This window comes from Chrysochloris asiatica, unplaced genomic scaffold, assembly GCF_000296735.1.
Source record: "Chrysochloris asiatica unplaced genomic scaffold, ChrAsi1.0 scaffold00082, whole genome shotgun sequence".
Classification (NCBI taxonomy): domain Eukaryota; kingdom Metazoa; phylum Chordata; class Mammalia; order Afrosoricida; family Chrysochloridae; genus Chrysochloris; species Chrysochloris asiatica.
The window spans coordinates 6,818,634-6,824,814 of record NW_006408600.1 but is presented as its reverse complement, the minus strand read 5'-3'; positions in this window follow the sequence as shown (position 1 = coordinate 6,824,814).

The window sequence follows — 6,181 nt, the reverse complement described above, 5'->3', positions numbered from 1 at the left end:
GCTTGAGATATCAAAGAGATTGTCCGATGATTTCCGCATTCCGTTGGGTCACCTCTCTTTGGAATGGGCACAAACATTGATCTCTTCCAATCAGTCTGTCAGACAGTTGTCTTCCAAATTTCTTGGCAGAGATGAGTGAGTGCCTCCTGTGCTGCCTCACTTTCCTGAAAGATGCTAATAGCCTCTTTGAATTAACATGGTAACTACTTTGCCTCCTGAATTTTTCAGTTTAATTTTCTGTAAAGTGAGGAAAATGAGTGGAATGCTTTTAAAGCCCATTGCAACTATAAGATCTTATGAAGCTGATTCACTGGTGAAACTGCTGTGTTAGGCAACCAAGAACAACTATAATTTTGTAAATGCTCAAAATGTATGGGAAAATCTCTCTCCCCCTTTTGAACATTATAAATACTTCCTCCTCCCATTTCATTTTCAGAAGACCCATTGTCATGGACTTATACTGCTGTCTTTATGGAAGCAAATCTCCAGGTCTTTCTTCTGGGCCACTAGGTCGGTTTGAACCACCAACCTTACCACCTTACCGTTAAACAACCAAGAACTTAACGCTATGCCACTAGGGCTCCTTCCCTTAAGTAGGTTGTTTTTAAGTGCCATTGAGTCGGACTCATAGCTCCACCCTGTATAGGGTTTCCGAGGAATGACTGCTTAGTGAAGAAGCGCGTGACTGGTGACTTTGAACTGCAGACTTAGCGATTCAAATGCGTCACACCAAGACTCCTTAGCTAGGTTGTTGCTGTTGTTAAGTGCTGTTGAGGTGGTTCCAATCCATTTTGTTGTTGTTGTGAAGTGCTGTCCAGTCGGTTCCGACCCATAGCGACCTTGTATAGAGTTTCCCGAGGAGCAGCTGGTGAGCTTTAACTGCCGACCTTGCAGTTCAAATGGCTTTGCAGTCTGGCTCATTAACCCACGGCGCCACACTAGGACTCTGGTTCCAATCCATAGCGACTTTGTAAATAGTGTTCCGAGGAGCTGCTCCTGAGTTGAAAAGCTGACCTTGCAGTTCAAACTGACCTTGAAGTCCAATGCATTATCCAGCAGCGCCACACCAGGACTTCCTTAATGAGGTTGTTGTTGTTGTTTTTGTTAAGTGCCACTGAGTTGATTCCGACCCATAGTGAGCTATACTGGGCTTTTGAGGACTGGCTGGTGGATTTGAACTACCGTCTTTGCATTTCAACAGAGTCCAGGCGCCACACCAGGACTCCTTAACAAAGTTAATACTTTCAAAATCGTGACTTTTGAGAAATTTCAGACCAAAAACCACTTGTGATTTTCTCCCACAACAATAAATATTGATGTAAGAACTCACTTAGAACATAGGTGTCTCCTTCTGTGGCACAACCAGCTACATAAAAGAGTGTAACTCTACAGTTCATGTACCTTGTTTTATTGCATTTTGCTTTATTGAGCTTTGCTAATGATAGTGCTTTTTTTTTTTTTTTTTTTTTTCTAACATGTTGAAGGTTTCTGCTAACTCTGTGTGGAGCAAGTCTATCCCACCATTTTCCAACAGCATGTGTTCACTTCATGTCTCTAGGTCACATTTTGGTAATTCTCACAATATTTCCCGTATTGTCAGATTTCATATTGCTGTTACATACTTAATAGACTACAATATTATGTAAACCCAACATTTAAATACACTGGGGAACAGCAACAACAACAAACATCCGTGAGATTCATTCACTTTATTGCAATATTCACTTAATTGTGGTGGTCTGGCACTTGAATTGAACCCAAAAGATCTCTGAGGTATTTTCATGTGAGGATAAAGATTTAATCTTTGGTTTCAAAACAGAAATTGGGGATAAGTATTTGAGTGATGCAAAACTGTAGAACTTTAAGACTCCTCCAAAACATCTTCTACAGGCAAGTGTAAAGTAAATTTTTGTTTTTTAAAAAAAATTGTGTTGATAATTAGGGCATGTGTCAAAGCTTGGTCGTCAGGTTAAACTTGGCACCTGTGAAAGGCAGGGTGCATTCAAACAGTGACACAGGATGCCATGGTGTGTCACCAGAGAAGGGGCTTCTTTTTGACACACTGAAAAAAAATCTTTCCCAAGAAGGATTTGAAATGGGAGGGTTTTTTGTTTTTTGTTTATTGCTTTGGTTATTTTACTACTCATCTTATGTGCACATTTGTCATAAATGTCTCCATTTCCTGAGTTGGTTAGATGCACAAAAAGCAGGGGGGAAAACCCATCAGAATCATTTCAACTGCTGGGAAAACCAGAGCAAAGCTGGCTTTTAAAAGCTGTTAATTGCAGTTTACAAAAGAGAAATCCCTTATCTTTGAAAGTTCACTTGCTTGAGTGACTCATTCTTCCTGGGAGGGATTAATGCTTAATTAGAAAAAGATGCTAAACAATCTGATGTGCTTCCTAAATGAAAACCTTACCTTAGTTTTAAAGATTCTTAACAAGGTAGCATGCTAATTATTTAATGAATGATTTGTGCAGAGAACTAGAGATATGTGTTAAAATAGCAGTGCTTATCGCATTTGGCACAGCTCCCAGAAATCAGTCCACTGACTGTTCTAGGACTCAGTGCCAAGGCTGTTTTTTGTTGTACTTGGTTTTGTTTTCCCACCTTTGAGTGTAAACATATTTGGGAAGGTACACTGTTGAGAGGGGAAGTGGATAGAGCAAAAGGGGAAGCCTGGTGGTCAAGGAGGTGGGGCTGGAGGAGGAAAATGCAGTCAACTTCATCTTATTTTTGGAGTGTAATTGCATTCTGCTTACAAATAACCTGAAATTATCTGTTCTCCAACCTTCTATAGCATGTAAGGAAGTTAGAAGAGTTGCGCGTGCACTTCATAAAAAGGTAACAAGGCATTCTAAGTCCAGCTTCACACTTTGCTTGTCTGTCAGGGGGGTTTCTCCTTCACAACAATGTCCCAATGTTTTGGTAGGCAGACTCCAGTTCACTTAGTAAGTGAGGAGGCATGGGTGGAATGCCAGGTATGTCTACAGAGCAAAGCAGTGCAGGCAGGCTGACGCCAGGAGAGAATAGGCAGGTGCCTATTGAGTTACAGGATTTCTACAAATCTAATCCGCCATGTAATGTGAGACTTATTACAGAGCCAGCTTTTGCCAGGGTTGTGAAGTCTGAGGATATGAACAGTCTCAGAAACAATGATCCCAGTTAACCCATTGAAACCCAGCTTCAGTTGACCAAAACTAATAGCCTCTTATCCTTGTAATGCTCTTGAAGGGTGATAGTGATTACAAGTCACTTGTTAAATGAAAAAAAAAAAAAAAAAAACCCACCCTCAAAATAAGATATTATTGAATTGAAAGAGAGATGTTTAATATGCTATTTTCAGGTACTATAGATATAAGTGTCTGACACTGGATACATTACTAATGATCATTATCTATAATTTATGGGACATTTTTGCATGTGATAAATTTGTTATGAAAATTTTAAACAGCAAAGTTATGTATTAGTATTTTTTAATTCATATTTAAGGGAAGTATTTATTTGGAGGAACATCTTCATTAATTACCACAATAAATTGCCTGTAAACTAATGAAAGGAAGGAAATCAGAATTACCAACATAAATAGGAAAGAGATCCAGTTAAAAGCATCTCAGAAATTCATGATGTACACTATACACTTTTTTTTATGAAGCAACTAACATATCCCTTTGGAAAATAGGTGAAGAAAATGAAAGTATTGGTCCTATTTTTAACATATAATTTGTAGTTATTGTATGCCTACTCAAAGTGACCCTGTATAGGGTTTCTGAGAGTGACTGATGAATTTGAACTGCAGACATTATGGTTAACAGTCCAGTGCTTATCCTGTAGTGCCACATTATCTGGTGGTGTTGTAGGATAAACACTGCTAACCACAAGGTTGGCAATTCAAACCCACCCGCAGTGCTCTATGGGAGAAAGACTAGACATTTTTTTTTTTTTTTTAGAGCTTCAGAAACCTGATACAGGGTCACTATGAGTTGGAATGGACTTAATCACAGTAAGTTTGGGTGACCTTAGTGTAAGGAGGCTTGATGGCACCGTGGGTTAAGTGTTGGCCCGCTAACCAAAAGGTCAGTTGTTTGAGCCCAATAGCCACTAAGGGAGAAAGATGGAGCAGTCTGCTTCTATAAAGAAACCCTATAGAGCAGCTCTAGTATTTCTCTGGTGGTGCAGTGGATTAAGTGTTAGGCTGCTAACTGAACCAGGTTCAAACCCACCAGTTGCTCCTCAGGGCAAAGATGTGGTAGTCTGCTTCCATGAAGATTTACGGCCTGGAAACCACGATGGAGCAGTTCTGCTCTGCCCTATAGGTCACTAGGAGTTGGAATCATTTCAGTAGCAGTGGGTGTCCTTTTTTGCTTGTTTGAGCACAAGAAGGAGCATTGGTGGTGCAGTGGTTAAAACACTCAGCTACTAACCCAAAGGTTGGTGGTGGAAACCCATCAACTGTTCTTAGGTGGAAATATGTGGGAGTCTGCTTCCAGAAAGACTTAGTCTTACAAACCCTATGAGGCAGTTCTACTGTGTTCTACAAGGTGCCTACAAACCAGAATCTGCTTCTTAGACAATGGGCTTGTATTTGTTTATGAATTTCGTCGTTTAGTGCAAGAAAAGCCTCAAAGACTTTCCATTGATTCAGTAGCTACACATGGAGCAAATGAAGATGATTGTGACAATAAATTTGTGTGTGGCACTATAGGATAAGCACTTGACCTCAAGGTCTCTGAACTGCAAGGTCAGCGGTTCAAACTCACTGGCCACTCCTTGGAAACCCTATACAGGGTAGCTATTCAGGCTCACCAGCTGCTCCTCGGAAACCCTATACAGGGTCGCCGTGGGTTGGAATCGACTCAACGGCACTTAACAACAACAAGCGATTGCTTCAATTATTTCAAAGTGAGGGCAAATTTATAATACCTTACAGGGCAAGTAGAACAGTATAACTTTCAATGTCAAATTACCCAATAAGCAAGGTAAGCACAGACTTACCTCTGAATATTTACTAATCTGTAGTAAATCATTTCATATTTTTTTTTATCACATCAGAGATTCTGCATCTAAGCATGACTGGCATCTCTCTCTCCCAACCCCACAGCAACTTCTACAGAATCCAAGCCTCTTTTTAAATTTCAAGGACTGAGTAACCCTTAAGCAAGGTAAGCACGGGCTTACTTGTGCTTATTTACTAATCTGTATTGAACTGTTTCACATGTGTTTTTCTACATCTTAATAAGTAAAAACAAGTAAGCCCGTGCTTATCTTGCTTATTGAGTAATCTGCCCCTAGGATTTGTCTGTAAATCAGCTGTTTGTAATTGAGGGAATATCTGTATTCTTAAAATCCAGGCAGTGATATTTGGAGTCTTGATGTGGCACTGTAGAATAAGCACTGGACTGCTAACCAGCTGCTCTTGGAAACCCTATACAGGGTCACTGTGACTCAATGGCACTTAACAACAATCACCATTTAGCCACAGATATATGTTGTTATTGTTAAGTGCCATCAAGTCAGTTCCAACCCATAGTGACCCTGTGTAGGGTTTCCAAGGAGCAGTTGGAAGGATTGAACAGCCAACTTTGCAGTTCAAACTGACCTTTAGTTCCAGCACATTATCCTGCAGTACCACACCAGGACTCCCACAGAAACATGAAGGGACTTTACAAAGATCCTTGAAAAATTCCATTATCTTTCAATTCCATTTCCCACAAACTTTTTGAAGCCCCCTTGTACTTTTAGTGTTTTTCTAGTAATATAGAAATGCCAAAATGTTATCTGATGCTAACTTGTCTAAAATACCTATCAGAATACATCGATGACAGAATACAATAAGTATTAGTTATTGAATCAGTATGCAGTCTTCGTTATATTTTGATTTTGACATTTCTGAGTTATAAATGCATATATGTTTGTTGTTGTTGTTAAGTCAACTGCAAGACTGGTTTGAATCATAAGGTTGGTGGTTCAAACTCACCAGCCACTCCTCAGAATCACTGCACAGGGTTGCTATGAGTCGGAACTGACTCAAAAACACTTAACAACAAAATGTATAAATATAGCTGTTGTTAGTGCCTTCAAGTCGGTTCCAACTCATAGCAACTGTACAAGGTTTCCAAGGAGCGACTGGTGGGTTTGAACTGCTGACCTTGTGGTTAGTAGTCCAGTACTGATTCTACTG